The following is a 23,913-nucleotide window of genomic DNA, read 5'->3' as shown; positions in this document are numbered from 1 at the left end:
ACTCTAGATCCATCCACCTCACTAAAAATAACTCAATTTCATTTCTTTTTATGGCTGAGGAATATTCCATTGTATATATATGCCAGATCTTCTTTATCCATTCATCTGTCAATGGACACTTAGGTTGCTTCCATGTCCTGGCTATTGTAAATAGTTCTGCAATGAACATTGTGGTACATGACTCTTTCTGAATTATGGTTTTCTCAGGGTATATACCAAGCAGTGGGATTGCTGGGTCATATGGTAGTTCTGTTTTTAGTTTTTTGAGGAACCTTCATACTGTTCTCCACAGTGGCTGTATCAATTTACATTCCCACCAACAGTGCAAGAGGGATCCCTTTTCTCCACACGCTCTCCAGCATTTATTGTTTGTAGATTTTTTGATGATGGCCATTCTGATTGGTGTGAGGTGATACCTCATTGTAGTTTTGATTTGCATTTCTCTAATGATGAGTGATGTTGAGCATTCTTTCATGTGTTTGTTGGCAATCTGTATATCTTCTTTGGAGAAATGTCTATTTAGGTCTTGTGCCCATTTTTGGATTGGGTTGTTTGTTTTTTTGTTATTGAGCTGCATGAGCTGCTTGTATATTTTGGAGATTAATCCTTTGTCAGTTGCTTCATTTGCAAATATTTTTTCCCATTCTGAGGGTTGTCTTTTCATCTTGTTTGTGATTTCCTTTGCTGTGCAAAACTTTTTACGTTTCATTAGGTCCCATTAGTTTATTTTTGTTTTTATTTCCATTTCTCTAGGAGGTGGGTCAAAAAGGATCTTGCTGTGATTTATGTCATACAGTGTTCCGCCTATGTTTTCCTCTAAGAGTTTGATAGTGTCTGGCCTTACATTTAGGTCTTTAATCCATTTTGAGTTTATTTTTGTGTATGGTATTAGGGAGTGTTCTAATTTCATTCTTTAACATGTAGCTGTCCAGTTTTCCCAGTACCACTTACTGAAGAGGCTGTCTTTTCTCCACTGTACACTCTTGCCTCCTTTAGCAAAGATAAGGTGACCATATGTATGTGGGTTTATCTCTGGGATTTCTATTCTGTTCCATTGATCTATATTTCTGTTTTCGTGCCAGTACCATACTGTCTTGGTTGCTGTAGCCTTGTAGTATAGTCTGAAGTCAGGGAGCCTGATTCTTCCAGCTCCGTTTTTCTTTCTCAAGATTGCTTTGGCTATTCGGGGTCTTTTATGTTTCCATACAAATTGTGAAATTTTTTGTTCTAGTTCTGTGAAAAATGCCAGTGGTAGTTTGATAGGGATTGCATTGAATCTGTACATTGCTTTGGGTAGTACAGTCATTTTCACAATGTTGATTCTCCAATCCAAGAACATGGTATATCTCTCCATCTGTTTGTATCATCTTTTATTTCTTTCATCAGTGTCTTATAGTTTTCTGCATACAGGTCTTTTGTCTCCTTAGGTAGGTTTATACCTAGGTATTTTATTCTTTTTGTTGCAATGGTAAATGGGAGTGTTTCCTTAATTTCTCTTTCAGATTTTTCATCATTAGTATATAGTTATGCAAGAGATTTCTGTGCATTAATTTTGTATCCTGCTACTTTACCAAATTCATGGTTTAGCTCTAGTAGTTTTCTGGTAGCATCTTTAGGATTCTCTATGTATAGTATCATGTCATTTGCAAACAGTGACAGCTTTACTTCTTCTTTTCCAATTTGGATTCCTTTTATTTCTTTTTCTTTTCTGACTGCTGTGGCTAAAACTTCCAAAACTATGTTAAATAATTCTCTTTTTTTCTTAATAAGTCTAGCTAAAGGTTCATCAATTTTGTGTAACTTTTTAAAGAACCAGGTCTTAGTTTCATTGATCTTTCCTATTGATTTTTAGTCTCTGTTTCATTTAATTTTGCTCTGATCATGATTTCTTTCCTTTCTACTAACTTTTGGTTTTGTTTGTTCTTATTTTTCTAGCTTCTTTAGGTGTAAGGTTAGGTTATTTACTTGAGATTTTTCTTGTTTCTTGAGGTAAGCTTGTATCGCTATAAACGATAGTACTCCTCTTAGTACTGCTTTGGTGCATCCCATAGGTTTTGGATCATTGTGTTTTCATTTTCATTGTTTCCAGGTATTTTTTAATTTCCCCTTTGATTTTTTAAGTGATCCATTGGTTGTTCAGGCTAAACAAACTGTTTAGCCTCCACCTGTTTGTGTTTTTTGCAGTTTTTCTCTTGTAGTTGATTTCTAGTCCCACAGCATTATGGTCAGAAAAGATGCTTGATATAATTTCAATTTTCTTAAATTACTGAGGCTTGTTTTGGGGACTAGCATGTGATCTATCTTGGAGCTTTACAGAATCGTAACATCAATATTCAGTCCTTACCTAATCAGTAGTTCAAAACAGTATTCAATAAATTGTTAACTCTTTAACTTCAAATTCTTCTGTGAGGTACATGGCTTTTTAAAAATGAAACAAAACTTAATAATATATAATCTGTAAATGAGAAGTGCCTAAGACACAATTGGATTAATATGAGGGGAGAGGAGGGCAGAGATGGGCTGGGAAGAGGCACAGAAAAGTTTCTGGCATGACAAAAATATCCCATATCCTGAACAAAGTATGGGTATAGGGATAAAATCACTTCTCACAGCACACTGAATAGTGTCACCTAAGATCCGTGTATTTCACTGTAAATAAATTGCAGCTCACCAAAAACTAAATGGCAAAAAAATAAATGTATGTAAAATACTTCTTGACTATAATGAAAACACAATTACAGAATGTAATTAATTCCAAACTGAGAATAGATGCCTCTGTGTGTGTGTGTGTGTGTGTGTGTGTGTGTGTGTGTGTGTGTGTAATTTAGGGGGAGGAGTAGGTGTTTCCCCCATAAAAATGAAGCAGTAATTTATTAAGTTTTCATAATGATATGTGGCCACAACAGTATCATAAAACATCTGTGGGAATGATGACCAAGAACATAATTAAACAAAGATTCTTCAAATTACTGTGTATTAACATAAAATAAATCCTTTTTTATTTTATTTTTTTATTTTATTTTTTTTATTTTTATTTTTTTGCGGTACACGGGCCTCTCACTGTTGTGGCCTCTCCCTTTTGCGGACATGCAGGCTCAGTGGCCATCGCTCACGGGCCCAGCCGCTCCGCGGCATGTGGGATCTTCCCGGACCAGGGGACGAACCCGTGTCCCCTGCATCGGCAGGCAGACTCTCAACCACTGCGCCACCAGGAAAGCCCAATCCATTTTTAAATGAAGCAAAATAACTACTGAATTATTTCACTCTGCTTAAGGGAAAAACTGATCAGAAGTAAAGTCATTCAATTTATTTGCTATTGTATATATATCACTGAAGTGGGACACTGTTAGTTGCTATCAAGGGTGAGTTCTCTAAACATCAGAGTTGCCTACTTACAATCTACCGTGGCTTTCATTTTTCAGACATTTCTATTTATAATGCCAGCAGTACAGTACTGTTTTCCTTCTGCCAATGGAGTTAAGAAGATAAAGCAAATGAATTTAGATACTTACAAAATAATGTAATCAATTCAATTTCTTTTGCAGCACAGTTAATTCCTATTGTTTAATTTTAACTTTATATTAGCACAAAGTACTGAGGATTAAATCAGTGTTTCTACTTACATGGCTCCAAAATACATTATAATAACTATCAAATAATTGATATAGATATGCTATGGCTTTGGGGATAATTTCAGTAATCTGTATAACTAAAATTTAAATTACCATTCAAATGATGATGAATTATTAATAAACTATGAAGTTTTACATGTGGCCAGAAATGTAAATTATATAAGACTTCGATAAATGTATTATCTTGAAAAAGCAGTTATGGAAAATAGCCTCATCAACTTAAGTAAGATGAAGAGAAGCTGGAGAAAGTCCAGGAACAAGTAATATAAATTACTAAGTGACTGGGAAATGACTTAACAAAGAAAGCCTAAAATAATGTGGGTTAGTAGGGAACAGACTACTGGGGTGGAATTAATAACAGTCTTTATTCAACTAGATAAATACTATACACATAGACCTTCAGTACTCTGCCCATTGAGAAAAGGATCTAAGAAGGTAAATGTTAAGTAGCAACTTTAAGAAGGGCTACGTTTAATACCAAGAAAAGTTTCCTTTTCAGTTTCAAGACTTTAGAGCTTAATTACAAAGATGGCTATAAAATCCATTTTCTCTGAAAATGTTTGGCCACAATAGAAATTACCAAAGGTAGTCATTCCTCTAACACATATGTAGCATTAGGTAGCAAATGTTGTGTACCCCATGGCCATACACACTCACCCTTACCACTTCAACATACACTGGTCTAGCTTTACACTACGGCATCTGAGAGATTTATCAGACCCTTAGCACCCTCTTTGCCCACCTGCATTTCAGCCAGAAATGTCAGGAAATTAACCCCCACCTGTGAGTGGCCAATGACTGACAAGAGTCTATATAAATACCCTAGGCTTCCTTTGCCCTCAGGTGAAATAACTCTGAGATGTGGCATAACACTGGCTCCCAGACTGCCCCAATGTGATCCATCTCCGATTAGCTACAGTTGTAACTTGTATAGTAATATAATCTCTGTTAGATAAAATCCCTTCCCTGTCTCACTTTCCCAATAACCTATTGGCATTTCCTGGGATCATCCCCCAAATAAACTACTTGCACTGAAACCTTCATATCCAAGTTTGCTTTTTAACTACCTACACTAAGAAAACACACATGCCATTTCATTGTACCACCTGTCTTTTCATATACTTAAGTTTCTTTAAATTCCCCAATTATAAAATTTCTTGAAAAACTTTTATAACACAAGAACTAGAAAACTAATACCTTCCAACTTTCATTATTACAATACACTAAAAATAAATGATATCAAAACAGTTATTTAATACTAGCCAGCTATTGCTGCCTATTATCTCTGAGTCTGAATCGTGCTTTTTTTTTTAAGTGTGTACATGGGAGTGGGGGAAGATTAACAAATATTTGTGAGGTATTACAGATATGTTGCACCAAACTGACCATGTTTATTACTTCGAGTGACAGAGAATGGAAGAAGGAATAATTTCCTCACTCTGTGATTCAATGTTTTCTTAAATCTCTTTCCCATAACCACCTGAAGTCCATCTTATCATCTTGGACCATTTAAAATCACTTCACACCCCAATGGAATATACACTCCACACTTTAGAAAATATTACACCACAGAATAGATAAACCTGAGAAAGCTAATTCACAGTCTTAACTCAGAAAAAAATTAATAGAGATCTCCCAAGATTTCTTTGACCTCTACATAGTTTCAGAAACTATTAAACAGAGAGTTAGGAATTCTGGTCTTAATTTTTTGTGTGGCTGTGGCCAAGTCAATTCATTTTTCTGGACCTCATTTTCCTCAACCTTAAAATAAAAAAGTCAAATAGGTCCACGTTTTCTCTTTTCTGTTCTCCTCGCCACTTGAGTAACAAAAGGAGTGAGCAAAGGTGAAGCTGTAGGTTTCTTAATCCCATTCCTTCAAAGCAGTTCTGGGAAGATCAGGAGGAGCCAGGAGAGAGAAAGAGAGGAAGGAGTAGGTGAAGAGGAAAGAAGCAGAGGGAGGGGGAGGAGAAAGACTAGGAGGAGAGAAAGAAACAGAAAGGAAACGGACTTTTAAAAATACAGGAACCACCTTCCACTTATTAGAATGGCTACTATTGAAAAGAAAAAGAAGATAACAAGTGTTGATGAGGATGTGGAGAAACTGGAACCTTTGTGTACTGTTGGTGGGAATGTAAAATGGTGCAGCTGGTGTGGAAAGAGTAAGGCAGTTCCTCAAAAAAGTTAAAAATAGAATATACGATATGACCCAGCAATTTCATTCCTGGGTATATACCAAAAGGAACTGAAAGCAGGGTCTCAAGAGAAACACTTGTATCCTCATGTTCACAGCAGCACTATTCACAACAGGCAAAAGCTGAAAGCAACTCAAGTGTCTCAACAGATGAATGGATCCACAAAATGTGTATATATACAATGGAATATTAGCCTTAAAAAGGAAGGAATTCTGACACATGCTACATCATAGATGAACCTTGAGGACATTATGCTAAGTGACTAAGTGAAATAAACCAACCACAAAAAGGCAAATAGTATATGATTCCACTTACATAAGGTGCCTAGAGTCGTCAAATTCATAAAGACAGAAAGTAGAATAGAGGTTACCAGGGGAAATGAGGAGTTGCTGTTTAACGGGTATAGAGTTTCAGTTTTGCAAGATGAAAAGAGTTCTTGAGGCTGGTTGCACAACAATGTGAATCTACTTAACATGATTGAACTGTACCCTTAAAATGGTTATGATGGTAAATTTTACGTTACATTTATTTTATCATGAATTAAATTTTTAAAAAATACAGGTTACCATGGGACTATATGACATTTAAGATCTCTTTCAGCTCCACAGCATTTGAATTAGCATTAACAACAATTATGTAATTTATCATGGTCATGATACAAGGTTCATGAACAAAATTAAAACAAAAAAGTTATTTATCCCATATATATTATCCACAATATTTGTAGTATGTGTATTATAACCATTAATCTCTATGATCCAGGCAATGAGCTTCAGTGACTAATACTTATTCATGCTCTCTACAGAAAGTCACTAAAATATTACCTAAATGTTAAGAAATCTTATGGCCAAATAGAAAGTTCTGCAAATTTAAGGTTACCATTAATCTTTCTTCAAAACTGTCACCTCCACTTTGAATGCCATTAAATCCCAGTCAGATTGAAAGGCAGTGTCTCCTGTGCTCGCACAGAGTAACGTTACTACACTCTCATGGTCAATCCTGTGTCAGGATGAACTGCACATGACTGCCATTCTACCTTGATTCTGAGTCCCAGTGAGTAAGACCTCACCACGCAGTAGCCTACCGATCTTGTCTAGCTGTGTCCATAGCACACTGCAACCACACCGTACTCATTAGAATTAGCACACCATTTACTCATAAGTTCTCATGTTTCTTAATGTTTCTTAATACAAGCTGACAAGACGATATCTAAAATTAAATAAGTGCTCGCTTTGGCAGCACATATACTAAAAATTGGAATGATACGGAGATTAGCATGGCCCCTGCACAAGGATGAGACACAAATTTGTGAAGCGTCCCATATTTTTGAGAAATGGAAACAAAAACAAAAATAAACAAATGGGACCTAATGAAACTTAAAAGCTTTTGCACAGCAAAGGAAACCATAAACAAGACAAAAAGACAACCCTCAGAATGGGAGAAAATATTTGCAAACGAAGCAACTGACAAAGGATTAATCTCCAAAATATATAAGCAGTTCGCACAGCTCAATATCAAAAAAAACCAAATAACCCAATCCAAAAATAGGCAGAAGACCTAAACAGACACTTCTCCAAAGAAGATATACAGATTGCCAACAAACATGTGAAAGAATGCTCAACATCACCAATCATTAGAGAAATGCAAATCAAAACTACAATGAGGTATCACCTCATACCAGTCAGAATGGCCATCATCAAAAAATCTACAAACAATAAATGCTGGAGAGGGTGTGGAGAAAACGGATCCCTCTTGCACTGTTGGTGGGAATGTAAATTGATACAGCCACTATGGAGAACAGTATGGAGGTTCCTTAAAAAACTAAAAATAGAACTACCATATGACCCAGCAATCCCACTGCTGGGCATATACCCTGAGAAAACCATAATTCAAAAAGAGACATGTACCACACTGTTCACTGCAGAACTATTTACAATAGCCAGGACATGGAAGCAACCTAAGTGTCCATTGACAGATAAGTGGATAAAGAGGATGTGGCACATATATACAGTGGAATATTACTCAGCCATAAAAAGAAACAGAATTAAGTTATTTGTAGTGCGGTGGAAGGACCTAGAGTCTGTCATCCAGAGTGAAGTAAGTCAGAAAGAGAAAAACAAATACCTTACGCTAACACATATATATGGAATCTTAAAAAAAAAAATGGTTCTGAAGAACCTAGGGACGGGACAGGAATAAAGACACAGATGTAGAGAATGGACTTGAGGACACGGGGAGGGGGAAGGGTAAGTTGGGACAAAGTGAGAGAGTGGCATTGACATATATACACTGCCAAACGTAAAACAGATAGCTAGTGGGAAGCAGTTGCATAGCACAGGGAGATCAGCTCCCTGATCTCCCACCTAGAGGGTTGGGATAGGGAGGGTGGGAGGGAGATGCAAGAGGGAGGGGATATGGGGATATATGTATACGTACAGCTGATTCACTTTGTTACACAGCAGAAACTAACACAACATTGTAAAGCAATTATACTCCAATAAAGATGTTAAAAAATAAATTAATTAAATTAAATTAAAGATCTCCTGTTTTTTTTCTTTTTTTTTTTTTTTTTGCAGTACACAGGCCTCTCACTGTTGTGGCCTCTCCCGTTGCCAAGCACAGGCTCCGAACGCGCAGGCTCAGCGGCCATGGCTCATGGGCAGCACGTGGGATCTTCCTGGACCAGGGCACAAACCCCGAGGCAGACTCTCAACCACTGCACCACCAGGGAAGCCCCTCCTGTCTTTTTATTGTATAAGTTTATTTATTTCTTACTGAAAACATAAACCTGACCTAAGTTAATTTATCATTTAAAAATTTTCTCTTTTATTCTCCTTGGTTTTAACATAAAATTTAAAAATATTACTTGAACTCATATAAGTGTACTTTAAAAATCTATTTAATTAGACACAAATTACTGATTTAAGTAAAAGTATAAATGGAAGAAAATTAAACTATCAGTGTTACTAAATTATTAAGATATATATTGCTGGCCAATAAGCACAAAAGATGCTTAACATCATTAGTTATCAGAGAAATGCAAACTAAAACTACAATGAGATACCACTACATAAATCACTAGCATGGTTAAAATTAAAGCCACTTATAATTCCAAGTTCGGTAAGGATGTCAAGCAAATAGAACTCTCATACAGTGCTGGTAGGAATATAAAATGATATAACCACTTTGGAAAGTAGTATGGCAGTTGCTACAAGGTTAAACAAGCACATACCATATGACCCAGCAAGTCCACCCCTAGGTATTTACGTAAGAAAAATAAAAACATATGTTCACACAAAGTCTTAACATATGAATGTTCAAAATTGAAAACAAGCCAAATGTTCAGCAATAGGTGAGTGGATAAATAAACTCTGATATATCGTTAAAATGGAATGTTATTCACAAATGAAAAGGAATGAACCACTGAGAGACACAAAATCATGGATGAACCTCCAAATCACTATGTTGAGTAAAAGAAGCCCAACACAAAAGACTATATGTTGCATGATTTTATTTATTTGAAACTCTAGAAAAGACAAAACAAACTAAATGATAGCAAATCAGTATTTTCCTGGAGCTGGAAACGGGGGAGGGGAGGAACTGAGAGCAAAGAGGCATGAAGAAATTATTTGGGGTGATGAAAATGTTCAATATTTTGATTGTGATGGTGTTTATACAAGTATACACATTTGCCAAAACTCATTAAACGGTACACTTAAATGGATTTTATTGTATGTAAATAGCACCTTCTTCACAGAAAGTGATAGCATGGTAATTAAGCAGCATATTAGTTCAGTAGCTTACAAACTTTTTAAATCATTTTCCTCTCTTAAAAATATTACTTACAAATTACATACATGTTTAGAAGTATATACTCTACAAAACATATAGAAAAGTAGGAATTATAAAGAGCTAAAGATCAAATAATGAAATGTCCTGTTAATTGATGCAACTTCATTATTTAATCTTATGTCATAAAATGTACTTAGGTGAGAGGTTCACCACTGAAGATAATGGACATAAATCTGTATGTCAAAAATATTCTCAGTATGTAGAACTTGTGAAGCTAACTTCTTATCATTTAGACAGTGACTGTCTAAACAGACATTTTCTATGTGACTGTGAAAGAATTAGAGGAGTGCTCATTCTGTCATCTTGATTCTCCTTGCAATATTAGTGCTATCTTCAATCCGTAGGCTATATGTTACAAAAATTTTAAGCTGCTTTTCCATATCATGAAGTTAGTTTAATTAAATCTAGACTACATAATCTATTAATCCACCTTACCGGAAGCAGAAAATGCAAAAAATAAGTGAGGGGGCGGTGAGAGGGGGACAAGGTGGTAGAGTAGGAAGATCCTGGGCTTGCCTCCTCTCATGGATACTATATATAGAAACTTAACTAGAAAACCCAAAAGACTCCACCAATAAACTATTGGAACTAATAGATGTATTCAGTAAAGTTGCAGGATATAAAATTAATATACAGAAATCTGTTGCATGTCTATATATCAACAATAATCTATCAGAAAAAGTAAGAAAACAATCCCACTTACAGTTGCATCAAAAAGAATAAAATTTCTAAAAATAAACTTAACCAAGATGGTGAAAGACCTATACTCTGGAATCTATAAGACACTGATGAGAGGAACTAAAGAAGACACAAAGAAATGGAAGGATATACCATCTAACGAAATGGAAGAATTAACACTGTTAAAATGTCCATACCACCCAAAGCAATCTATAGATTCAATGCAATCCCTATCAAAATACCAATGGCATTTTTCATAGAAATGGAACAAATATTCTTAAATTTTGTATGGAACCACAAAAGACCCCGAATAGCCAAAGCAATCTTGAGAAAGAAAACAAAGCTGGAGGTATCATGCTCCCTGATTCAAATCTATACTATAAATCTATAGTAATCAAAATAGTATGGTACTGGCACAAAAACAGACACATAGATCAATGGAACAGAGCCCAGAAATAAATCCATGCTTATATGGTCACCTAATCCTTGACAAGAGCAACCAAGAATACACAATAGGGAAAGAACAGCCCGTTCAATAAATGGTGTTGGGAAAAACTGGACAGCACCATGCAGAAGAATCAAACTGGACTATTTTCCCACACCATATACAATAATAAACTCAAAATGGATTAAAGATTTAAATGTAAGACCTGAAACCATAAAACTCCTAGAAGAAAATACAGGCAGTAAACTCTCTGACATCAGTCTTTGTAACATTTTTTTGGATCTGCCTCTTCAGGCAAGAGCAACAAAAGCAAAATTAAACAAATGGGACTATATCAAACAAAAAAGGTTTTGCACAGTGAAGGAAACCATCAACAAAATGAAAAGGCAACCTACTAAATGGGAGAAGATATTTTCAAATGATATATCCCATAAGAAGTTAATATCCAAAATATAAAAAGAACTCATGTATTGAGCTGTAGCTCAATATAAAAAAAATCCAATAAAAAAAATTAGCAGAGGATCTGAATAGACATTTTTCTAAAGAAAGCATACAGATGGCCAATAACATGAAAGGAGGCTCAACATCACTAATCTCCAGGGAAATTCAAATCAAAACCACAATGAGATATCACCTCACGCCTGTTAGAATGGCTATCATCAAAAAGACAACAAATAACAAATGTTGGTGAGGCTGTAGAGAAAAGGAATGGTGGTGCACTGTTGGTGGGAATGTAAACTGGTGCAGCCACAATGGGAAATAGTATGGAGGTTCCTCAAAAAATCAAAGATAGAACTACCATATGATCTAGCAACTCTACTTCTGGGCATTTATATGAAGAAAACAAAAACTCCTATGCTAACTGCAGCATTATTTACAGTAGCCAAGATATGGAAACAACCTAAGTGTCCATTGATAAATGAGTGGATAAAGAAGATGTGATGTGTATATATGTATATGTGTGTATATCTATCTATCTATATTTATAAAATGGTATATGAGCCATAAAACGAATGAAATCTTGACATTTGCAACAACATGGATCTATCTATAGGGTATTATGCTAAGTGGAACTTTGTGCTTCCACTACATGGGGCATGGGTTCGATCCCTGGTCCCTGATCAGGGAACTAAGATCTCACATGTGCATTGCACGACCTTAATATATAAATGAATGAATGAATGAATGAATAAAATCAATATAAAACACAAAGCAAACAAACAAACAAAACAGAAACAGACTCATAGATACAGAGAAAAAATGGTGGTTGCAAAAGGGGTGTGGGTAGATGGGTGAAATAGGTGAAGGAGATTAAGAGGGGCAAACTTCCAGTTACAAAATAAATAAGGCATTGGGGATGTAACATACAGCTTAGCGAGTATAGTGTATAATATGATAATAACTTTGTATGGTGACAGATGGCTACTAGATTTATTATGGTGATCATTTTGTAATGTACTTAAATGTCAAGTCACTATGTTGTACACCTGAAAATAGCATAATATTGCACATGAACTATACTTCAAGGAAATTTAAATAAAAATAAATAAATAAAACGTTTTTCAAAAGTGAGGGGGCTACCATTAACCCCTCTTCCTTCAGTATGCCTCATTTATACATGTGATATATAAGTAATTATATCTTTGCTATATTTCCCATTTTTAATAAAAAATATAAATAGATATTCTAACATATCTTTTTCTTACTCTAATAAATCTTGCACAAATATAGGCTGTAGAAGTTCCGCTTTGGAGACATCTGAGAGTGATCATTTGTACTGTTCAAAAATTATAGGGTTTAAAAATATGGAGTATGTGCATGTGCATGTTTAACACTAAACCTGTTATTAACTATTTTCAATCACTATTAATTTAGAAGGCACTTCAGTATTACCTAGTTCACTCATTAATTCAACATTCATTGAGCATCTATTATGTACACCTGTTAGGTTGTACTATAATGTGAACAAAAGAAGACATGGTGGGCTTCCCTGGTGGCGCAGTGGTTGAGAATCTGCCTGCTAATGCAGGGGACACGGGTTCGAGCTCTGGTCTGGGAGGATCCCACATGCCACGGAGCAACTAGGCCCGTGAGCCACAACTACTGAGCCTGCGCGTCTGGAGCCTGTGCTCCGCAACAAGAGAGGCCACGATACTGAGAGGCCGTGATAGTGAGAGGCCTGTGCACTGCGATGAAGAGTGGTCCCCGCCTGCCACAACTAGAAAAGCCCTCGCACAGAAACGAAGACCCAGCACAGCAAAAATAAATTAATTAATTAATAAACTCCTACCCCCAACAAAAAAAAAAGAAGTCATGCTGTCTGGATCATCAACTTATGATATAGTTTTGAGGAAAGACACTGATCACATAAATCAGCTAAAACCACAGCAATGAAATGGTCTGTGAGGGAAAGGTACACAGGTCTAGGAGGGTGCATAACAGAAAGACTTAATTTCACAGTGGTTTGGGGAATCAATCATGCTTCCCCCAGGATGATGACTACTGACCTTCAGGGTTCAATAAAATATTATTAAAACATGCAAACATAAACCAAGGTGCAAACAATGATAGCTGTGGGGCCAACTATTATACGGAGCTTCTCTTGCATCCAATCTATCTGTGGTATCATTTAGCCTTGATCAAGTTCATATTAAGGCTGGCTCTATTCCTCCTCATTAGCCTCCAAAATTATAGTAGTTCCACCTCCTGGAACCAAAGCTATTTTAAACACACACTGAAGTTGAATGGCAGTCTCAGTTCTAATGCATTAATTAAGATAATCTAAAATATGTTCATAGTTTCATTATAAAGAATATCTAAGTAAACACATACACACATAGAGTGGATTCCTAAGAAAACATCCATATATCACACTTTGAGAAACACTGCTCTTTTCAATCATTTTCCTACCTCCAGTTCCTAGCAGTGTCTGGTATATGTATCAGTAATTTGCCCTCGTATCTGCAAAATGCTTTGTAGTTCACAAAGCCCATTACAAAGATTTTCTCATTTGGCCCTAACAACAATTCTGGGTGAATTATCTATTTCAAAGATAAGGAAACTAAGGCTGGGTGGTACTTCTTCAAGGTAGTTTTTTTCTTTTTTTTTCTTTTTTGCAGTACGCTGGCCTCTCACTGTTGTGGCCTCTCCCGTTGCGGAGCACAGGCTCCGGACGCGCAGGCTCAGCGGCCATGGCTCACGGGCCCAGCCGCTCCGCGGCATGTGGGATCCTCCCGGACAGGGGCACAAACCCGTGTCCCCTGCATCCGCAGGCGGACTCTCAACCACTGCGCCACCAGGGAAGCCCAAGGTAGTTTTTCTTCAGGAAGTTTCCCACAATTGCCCACTTCCATCAACTGACTCACCTCTAAATTATATTATGTGTTTTTTGCTCCTATAGCATAGCTCTCTATATTATACTTCAGGCATCGCCATTCTCTGTGTCATTTTCTGTTCACCTGTCCGTCTCTTTGACCTAACCTTAAAGTTCTTCATATGTCAGTAGCACATAACAGATGTTCAATCAATGCCCAGTGAGCTCCTGTAATACAGTTATGGAGACTAAAGGACAGGGAGGTTAAAATGAGCTCAATACCACGTAGCTTATTTTGGCAGACCTAGAACTCCGACTCACTCACACCTCCTGAGATCAAATTCAAGTCACTGTTCCTTTAGTCCATAACGCTAATATTTTGGGCAATATTACTGCTTCATAGGAAGCAGAAGAACAAAAACTGCATTCTTTCAATGCTAAAGTATTACGAACCAAAACATAGATATGAATATAATTTAAGCCCAAACATCAAAAACATTTTCCACTTGTGAAATAAATTGTCTACTGAGATCAGTTAACAGGGTCAGGAATCTATTTTTATACTGACAAAAGTGTATGGGTTTTGCTTATTACACTAGCTTCTCCAGGTCATATTTTTTTTCCTAGACAGAGTTCCCTGATGCTCTTTTGCTTTGTTATTTTTAGTATCTAATTAAAATAAGCTAAAGAAACAATTTCTCTGAAATCAATTTATGAAATCCCTGGAAAAAATTAAGAGTAATCATGAGTTTTAACTGTATAACTATCTACCAGATCAATGAACCACAGGAAACAAACACCTTAGTGAACCTCAATGTCAAAGCAAAGCCTTGAAAATCAGCACAATAACAAAAAAGAAAAGTTATTGGTAAAAAAGGCTTTGCATAGAATAATTATGTTACCAAGGGTCATAAACAGGACTATAATCAATGGTCTGCTCAGTCTCATAAGAATCTCAGAAAAAAGTTACCACAGGGAACTAAAGTTTAGGTTTATTCAAAGTAAAATTAACTTGCTTACTATCACTCTTCCAAAACTTCAGAAATAATTTTGCTCAGTTATTCCATTTATAGTTCCATTTACAAAAAACCCACAAAACCTCAAGTTAGTCTGTATTATAGTTTACTTCCGCTAGTGATGAGTTACAAAGTTACTCTGAGATTTACAAATGGGACAGTGCCTCCCTCTCTAATCCCTGTTTTACTAATAAGCACTTTTATTTAAGAATCACCTTTCTTCTTACATTTCAAGTGCTCTCTTTTCTAATGTATAATTTTTCTTATTTGGTTTCTCTTCTTTAATCCTACTATTTTTAAAAAGCTGAGATTGCTAATAATAAGGAAGCACAAATTTAATAGAATCCAAAGTTATCAATACTTAATAACCCAGAAACACCAACTAGTAAAGGTAGGCAGATAAAAACAAAATCATGGCTTTGGTTAGCTGTATAGATTTGTGAGAAACAGCTTGACCAACTTGTAAACCAAAAATAAAAAGCTCTGCATATTATTATTTTCAGTTTTGAGGCCACCTTTTAATCACCCATTAAAATTATACCTTACAGGGCTTCCCTGGTGGCGCCGTGGTTGAGAGTCCGCCTGCAGATGCAGGGGGCACGGGTTCCTGCCCCGGTCCGGGAGAATCCCACATGCTGCGGAGGGGCTGGGCCCGTGAGCCATGGCCGCTGAGCCTGCGCGTCCGGGGCCTGTGCTCCGCAGCGGGAGAGGCCGCAGCGGTGAGAGGCCCGCGTACCGCAAAAAAATAAATAAATAAAATTGTACCTTACAGAAATAAAAGATAATCTTTAAATATTACAATTATAAGAAGATGAAAAATTATACCTTTTTATTTAATAAAAAAATCTATATTCTACCTCTTCCCCTATTCAATAATTAATATATCAATTGTAATATATATTTGGGTGAGTTTAACTTTTTTAAAGGCTGCTAATCAATTGATTTGATGAATCTGGTTTTCCTCACAGGCTGGAATGGGAATGGCTGTCTGGGCCTTCATACTATCCATATCTATACTGCTACTAAATAAAACAAAAATCAAAGCCGCAAACTGGCTAATTATCTTTTTTTGGGTTTAGTACCTAATTCCTACTTCCTAATACTTTTGTCTTCTTTCTTGAGAATAATTTTGTTTGCATTTTCTAGCAACCAGATTTTTAAAGCAACGCTCAATTGTACCACCAATTCATTATACACATCTGTTTTTAAAAGAGTCTTAAAAGTATCAACAATTTTGTTTCTTATTGATCATTTTATGTGTTATTCAGGCTTGCTTATTTATTTATTTATTTTCTTGGTGGTAATCATCAAGACTGGGGAGTTGATGGGGAATATAGAGAGAACTGGGCAAAAAGCTCAGAACTGATTTTCCTCTTTTAAAACACTGATCCACTGAGATGAGACAAGAGTAGTTTAAATTTGGGATACTTTTTAGAAGAACTCTTGTTGCTTAGCATATGTATAAGGAAAACTTTAAGGTTTTTTTATTTAAAGATAAAATAGTAAGTGCCCATGTCTATTGAACACAATATTATGATTAGTAGCTCAAATTATCACTTACCAAACTTACCCCAGATTGGTAAAGTTATTCATTACAAAAAAAAAATTTTTTTTTTTTTTTTTCGGTACGCGGGCCTCTCACTGTTGTGGCCTCTCCCATTGCGGAGCACAGGCTCTGGACGCTCAGGCTCAGTGGCCATGGCTCACGGGCCCAGCCGCTCCGCGGCATGTGGGATCTTCCCGGACCGGGGCACGAACCCGTGTCCCCTGCATCTGCAGGCGGACTCTCAACCACGGCACCACCAGGGAAGCCCCAAAATTTTTTTGTATAACTCCACACTGCTAGAAAAGTTGCAGGAGTCATACAAAATATTCCCAAGTTATCCTTTCTCCAGATTATCTAAATAACAACATTTTACTACATTGATTTTATCATGTTTCCCTTCTTTTTTTTTTTAAGGTACTATATTTACTGATGTTCATACTTAGGGTCTGAGTTTAGGGAGGGCTTTAAGAAGTTCAAGGTTTATAATTTTTTTAAAATAAATTTATTTATTTGTTTTTGGCTGTGTTGGGTCTTCGTTGCTGCATGCGGGCTTTCTCTAGTTGCGGCAAGCAGGGGCTACTCTTCGTTGCGGTGCGCAGGCTTCTCATTGCAGTGGCTTCTCTTGTTGTGGAGCATGGGCTCTAGGCGTGCAGGCTGCAGTAGTTGCAGCTCATGGGCTCAGTAGTTGTGGCTCCCGGGCTCTAGAGCACAGGCTCAGTAGTTGTGGCGCACGGGCTTAGTTGCTCGGCGGCGTGTGGGGTCTTCCTGGACCAGGGATCGAACCTGTGTCCCCTGCATTAGCAGATGGATTCTTAACCACTGCACCACCAGGGAATTCCCAAGGTTTATAATTTTTTTATTTGCTAGTTATCTTGCTCAAGCAGCCCTTTATACTCTGGATGCACCTGCTTCACTAGCTTTGCTTGTGGGATCTTCAAAAATGTTCTGTGATTGATTCATAGTATTAAAAATCCTTTTTGACATAAAGTGTATCATGTTCTTCACCATGAGACTGCCCATGTTTAGTACTGCTATGTCAGTGGGCTTATACCATTTATCTTGTTATAACTCATCTGACTGCTTTACTTCTGTAGTGTGGGGCTTAGGAGCTCAGGTTCTGAATTCAGATATCTTGGGTTTGACTCTCAGCTAAAAAATATCATGGCTGAAGGATGGTATATTAGTTAAACGTCAGGTTTAGGATTTAGCACTGAGCTGCTAGGCAGCCAGGACAAAGAGGGTGGCTGCGATTTCATCAGTAGGAAGTCTATCAGTTTGTAAGGGCTGTAAGAAAAATGAAACATCAGTGTCTCAGCAGAAATGGCTTTGACTGATATCAATACAAGTTTTTAAAGAAAATAAAGAGCCATTCAATGTGTGTCTATTTCTAAAATCAGCCCTGGATAAAAGAAAGGGGAGAACGATCATTTTTCGTGGATAGAAAAGGTATGTTAAGTGCTCCATGGAATTAACCTTATGGTATGCTGGTTTAATACAGGCATCGAGCTTGAAGAACTTTAATGGACAATTCATCTGGCTATAAAAGAGTCCAGGAGAGGAGATGATGCTCAACTTGTGTACCATATATTCCTAGAGGTTCCACAAAGGCATCTCAGGAGCTGCTGTTAGAGGCAGGAGATGTAGACAAGACCCAAGTCCTTTCCCCTCCACACACAAGGATTCAGTCTGAAGAGCTCAAGCTATTGTACTATTTAGTATATTCCTTCAATACAAACTGAGTACCTACTTGCTCAGCATTTACAGTTCCCATGAAAGAAGACTTTCAAAAATAATTATTTGTTAAATGACAATACAAATATATCCCACTCTCGAAAGAAATATAACATCAATCCCACACACATACATTTTGTAATTACTATCTCAGAGTATACTTCTCAAATGTAAGCACAGGCTGTCAAGGGCAAATAACTGTAATCCAAAGCAAATTATTTTAAATTCTTTGAGCCTCAGTTTCCTCACCTGTAATAATACCACCTACCTTGCGGAGTTGTTATAAGCTTTAGAAATAATGAGCCAAGCATCAAGCACAGGGAACAGCACACAATAGGTGCTCAATAGATGGCACACTATCATTATGATACATTGTTGCAAATGGGTTTCTGACAAAGCAGAATGGTGGATGACTTCAAAATGGGAGTTATTATTGAAAACCTAAATAGCTTATACTACTCAACCAGTAGATACCTAGTGCTCCACCTCACCTCTCACCGCTCAGCTCTCCCACTCTCTCCTCCACCCATTTCAACCCTGATTCAGTTCCACAAACCTACCACGTTCACGCCAGCTCTTCACAAACACGCTTCCCTCAGAAAACACTTGTTTTTATTCCCTCACTGGTCATCTCTATTCTTTAAATCTTAGCTTAAACATCACTTCCTCTAGAAAGACCTCCTTGACCAGCTGAGACTACAAATAACAATTTTTATTTGTACCTTAACGTTTCTTTTCTTTCAGATACTGATGTCGAAGAGGCTCAGCTATATATTGAGATCTATTATACTGACAATGTATTTTTAGCACACGTAAAGAATTCCTCTGATTTACTTTGCAAAGAGGGCACGTGCTCTGTTTAAATTGTGTTTCAATTTGTTCAAATTATATGTAAACAGAAGTGCCAGTTATTGTAAAGTTTTCTACTTTCTACTCGTACAAACAAAAAGTACTGATGTTGAAATTGATAATTTGATAAGCAAATTCGATATTCATAGGAAACATTATATATCTCTAAGAACAAAATTATGGAATCGACTAAAATAAGTCTATAACTAAGTGATTTGTTGAAAAAGAAAATTTTCTGCAATTCAACTTTGGGAGGTCCTTTGGAATAGTTGCATTAAATGAATGGTGTAAGCCTCTTCTAACTAGAAAACCAAATTCTAGTCAAGCTAGCTAGAATATTAATATATTGTTCTCACCTTAATCTTTTAAAGTCTTATATCATACCACAGCAACAAACTTGGTTCAAAATTATTATATTTTATGAACTGAATAAAATACTGGAGGTGTTCCTGAATTCTATTGAAAAACCTGGCATTTCTCTAATCACTATGGTGACTGCACTGGGTGACAGGCCATCCAAGGTGAAGGACACCATTACTGATCCTGCCTCAGACCAAGCTGGTGTCCATTCTGACCTAGAGCCTGAGATTCCATAATTCACAATCCAGAGCAATACAAGGAAGGACCAGAGGTTCTTGCTTAGTAAAGAAAATGGAAGCAGCTGGTTTTAAGACTAAAATAGCTGCAGAGGACAAGTTACTTGACAGTGAGGACAAAGAGAGAGAGCCAAAGACCAACTCTTATAGAAAAGGAGGTCAAATCCCCCCACTCCAATTTTCCATTAAACGAGTCAGATAACATTACCAGTACTACTGATAATGATAACAACAATGAAAATAATAATAGTAAAAATAGAAAATTTATTAAAGGTTTATTATACTTCAGGTACTATTCTAAATTATTTAATAAATGTTATTTAATACTTTAAGTATAAGCTAGACATTATTATTCTTATTTTATACATTAGGATATTGAGTCTCCAGAAACTTAATTTTATTTGTCCAAAGTCATATAACTAGAAAGAGCTAGGGCCAGGATTTAAATCCATCCCTTCTAAGTATGAATCTCACTCGCTTAAGCTCTACGAAACCTGATTTACTTGACGAAATAGCCCTCAAAGAAATAAAAGGGGAAAACCAAAATCCATGCAAAAAAAGAAATATGTGATAGTCAACAGTATCAAATGTCAAAGGAAAATCCAGAAACACCCTAGAGAAAATTATTGGATTTGGCTCTGTCCAAAATGCACAGTATCCATAGTTGTATGGTGGCACCCAAATTTCATAGGATTAAGAAGTGCTTAGATAACTGCAGATGTCTCTTTCAAGAAAATCAGCAGTGAGGGAATACGTAAAGAAATATGTCAACTGAAGAGGGAAAATACTAGGGAGGGGATACATGTAAAGACACCATAAATAGGTCATCAGACTCAACCTCCCACAAGGTTTTTATGCAGCATTGTTCCACAGCCCTCAATTCCTAGCCCCTCACCTCCTTGTACAACTCCTTGATTTCACTTGAGCTCTTCCATGCTTCTCTCTACAAGAAATGCCCTTTTCCAGTTTGCTTTCCTTGTGAACTCCAACTTTTCCTTCAGCACACAGCTCAAAGGTCACATTCTTGGTGAAGACATCACTGACCCTCATTCCAAGAACAATTTCCATCTTTACACCTAAGGAACTTTGTATCTAATTCTATAACAAGTCTATCTCCATCAAAAGTTGGTTTTCTACAGTCGAGTACCAAACAGAATTACCTTTGAAACCGCAGTATTTAACACAGTGCCTGGCATATTCCTCTTAAAATATAGTATCCAGAACTGATCATAATTTTTTAACTCTAGTTGAGAAAATATTTTAAAAATCACTTAAAAGAGAATCAAAGACTATTACTACCCAACTATTTAAACAGTAGTTCTTATTTTTAAAAATATACAGATGGTCAACTAAAGAGCCTTCATATTGGATTGGCACAGTAAAATTTATTTCGATTGTAAATCAGCATGTTCCTTCAAAACACCTTACTTTTTTATATTGGATACTAAAAATTAGCAGTTCTGATTCCAAAAATAAATATGTTCTTCAAGAACTAAAATTATTGTCTTTTAAAAAAATTATTTTCACAAAAGACATTCAACTGGAATTCATTTAAAAATATAACCCCATCTTTTAGGATGTCTGCCACAGTCTTAATTATGAAAACACCGTTCCCTTAGGGAACTAAGCCAATGAGAATCTCGTCCCGAATAAGAGCAAACCAGAGAAAAATGTCTCGTTTCTGTTGATTATATCAGATAATGGTCTGAAATGAAAAGAATTCCATTCATGTCCATCGAAGCTAGGATGCACAAGAAGCAAACCTCTGGAGCCTGAGCAGAGGAAAGATAAAGACAAGAACGATGGAGTGCACTACCTCAGGCTTACCTCTCCAAGCTAGCACAGGGTCCCATTTAAAATACTACTGATCAAGTTTTGATCCAATAGAACATTCTGTTATGGATTTAACATTCCATAGGCAATCATTTCTTCCCCTTAATCACTATTTATTGCTTCCACCAGAAGAACTTTCTCATGGGTATATTGCTAATTATCACAGCTTCCTTCTGGTTGTGATGATTATTTACTACACACAGGAATATGGCAAACAGAAGTGAGGACAAAAATAACCTACTGTTTAAGCTATGGCCTAATGTGGGGAAGTCAGGAGCATTCATATCTAATTTCAATTCCTAAAATCCATCTCCTAAAGGTTGAGGCATCATTTTAAAGATATCCATAATAAATAGATCTATTGGAGAAGATTCATTTAAAACTTACCCTTCTTGAAGATTGCCCTTCGCCTAAAACCTAATTGACAGTTCCGGTTGGATCTGTTTCCCACACAAAATGTCATTTATCTTTTTGACCACAGGGATAATACACTTACTCTCCAGGATGTACCATAATTTATGTAGAAATGCTAAATATGTGATATATTGATACTAACCAGAAAGAAACAATATAGCCACATAGCTATTACATTCATTTTGATAACTCAAATTACGAACAAAGAGTCAGTGCCTAAATAGGTGATTTATTTCTACACGTATTTTTTAAAATATGTATTTGTAAGAATATATATGTCCTTATCTGAATATAATCTTGAAGTGGGCTTTTATCACATAAAAAGAAGTTTCAGTGTCACAGTTACATACCAAAGACCCACAAGAAACAAATAGTCCCTGGGCAGAAAAAGGTCAAGACCCACATTCTTTGATAAAAAAAGAATCTGAACAAAGTTGACAGCATCTTTGAAAAAAAAAATATGTATGTCCTTGAACTCAAATAGAAGCCCCTCAACCCCAGGGCTCAGTTGTACCTGGGATGTTACATTTAGAAGGAGCAATACAGAGACAACACACTTGCCCCCTGTGAGAGAAAAGATGTATGTCCCTTTCTAAGGAAAAGGAAAGACAGAGACAGTAGAGACAGGAAGAAATATAGTTGGGAGACCAGTTAAAACTTGGGAAGCTTGAATGGGAGAAAATATTCTTGGAGCCCTGATTCAAGATTTAGGATGATTTAGGAATTATCCTCGATGTCAGCAGCATTTGTGAAATACCTGGATCCCAAGATTAAAACAGGAATAAAAGTTCTGACTTTTGACTAGGTTCTACCTTGAGAAGAATCTAAACTAGCTGGCTATGGAGGAGAATGGAATAGTAGGAATACATTTTCCTTTTCCCCTATCCTGGGTTTTTAATTCAGTTCTAGGCAAGCAGGGTTAGAAGACCTCTCAGATTTAGGCATAAAATGACCAACTTGAAGAATTATCTACAAGAAACTCTAACAAATCACTCAAGGAAGGGGGAGGGGAAGGGAGAACAGCACAGTTCTAGGCATATTCGATAGAGACCCATCAGTGCAAAAAGTCTTTTTACAAATATGATTAAGAATAAATAATATTAATTTTTTAGTTTCTAATCAAGATACTGAACCTGAATGTTTTTATAGATTTTACTGAATTGGGCAACTATCTCTGTATTTGTAAGCTGAGACTCTATGGTGTTTTGTGAAATAATGAAAAATTGCAAAAGATAGGAAATTTGATAAAGAATTATATAATAAGATCTTGCAATCTTTGCTCAGAATTCTCCATTCTTGAATCAGATTGTTCAAGGAAAGGTGACAAATTGATTCTTGAGATCATACAGAATAAATTAAAAACCACAGAAATAATTTTAGAAACAACATTTTTTTTGGTACTTATTACATAGTGAAATAGGGAAATCAGAACCCTTAGGGCTTTGAAGAAATAAAAATATATATTACGATCTTAAAATTTTCTGGTTTCTCAACAGGCCAATACATACAATATTATATGTCTCAAAATTAAAAAATTTAGCTATAGGCTTGTTTTTTTTTGGCAGTACGCGGGCCTCTCACTGTTGTGGCCTCTCCCATTGCGGAGCACAGGCTCCGGACGCGCAGGCTCCGGACGCGCAGGCTCAGCGGCCATGGCTCACGGGCCCAGCCGCTCCGCGGCATGTGGGATCTCCCCAGACCGGGGCACGAACCCGTGTCCCCTGCATCGGCAGGCGGACTCTCAACCACTGCACCACCAGGGAAGCCCTATAGGCTTTCTTTTTACATCAAAATGGTCAGAGCAAGGACACAATGA

General features: G+C 36.6%; 1 protein-coding gene and 1 non-coding gene across 4 annotated transcripts in view; one reads left to right on the top strand and one right to left on the bottom strand.

Annotated features, from left to right (window-relative positions):
- RFX3 (regulatory factor X3) overlaps nt 1-23,913 on the bottom strand; it is a 288,511-nt gene that overhangs the window by 129,434 nt on the left and 135,164 nt on the right. The gene's annotated exons all lie outside the window — the stretch shown is intronic.
- Nucleotides 7,048-7,152, top strand: LOC117199019 (U6 spliceosomal RNA). Its single transcript, XR_004480204.1, has one exon. It is a non-coding gene; the product is annotated as a U6 spliceosomal RNA (small nuclear RNA).

The sequence above is a fragment of the Orcinus orca genome, chromosome 6 (assembly GCF_937001465.1).
Source record: "Orcinus orca chromosome 6, mOrcOrc1.1, whole genome shotgun sequence".
NCBI lineage: Eukaryota > Metazoa > Chordata > Mammalia > Artiodactyla > Delphinidae > Orcinus > Orcinus orca.
Note: the sequence above shows the minus strand (reverse complement) of the source record. Positions and strands in the feature narration are given on the sequence as shown.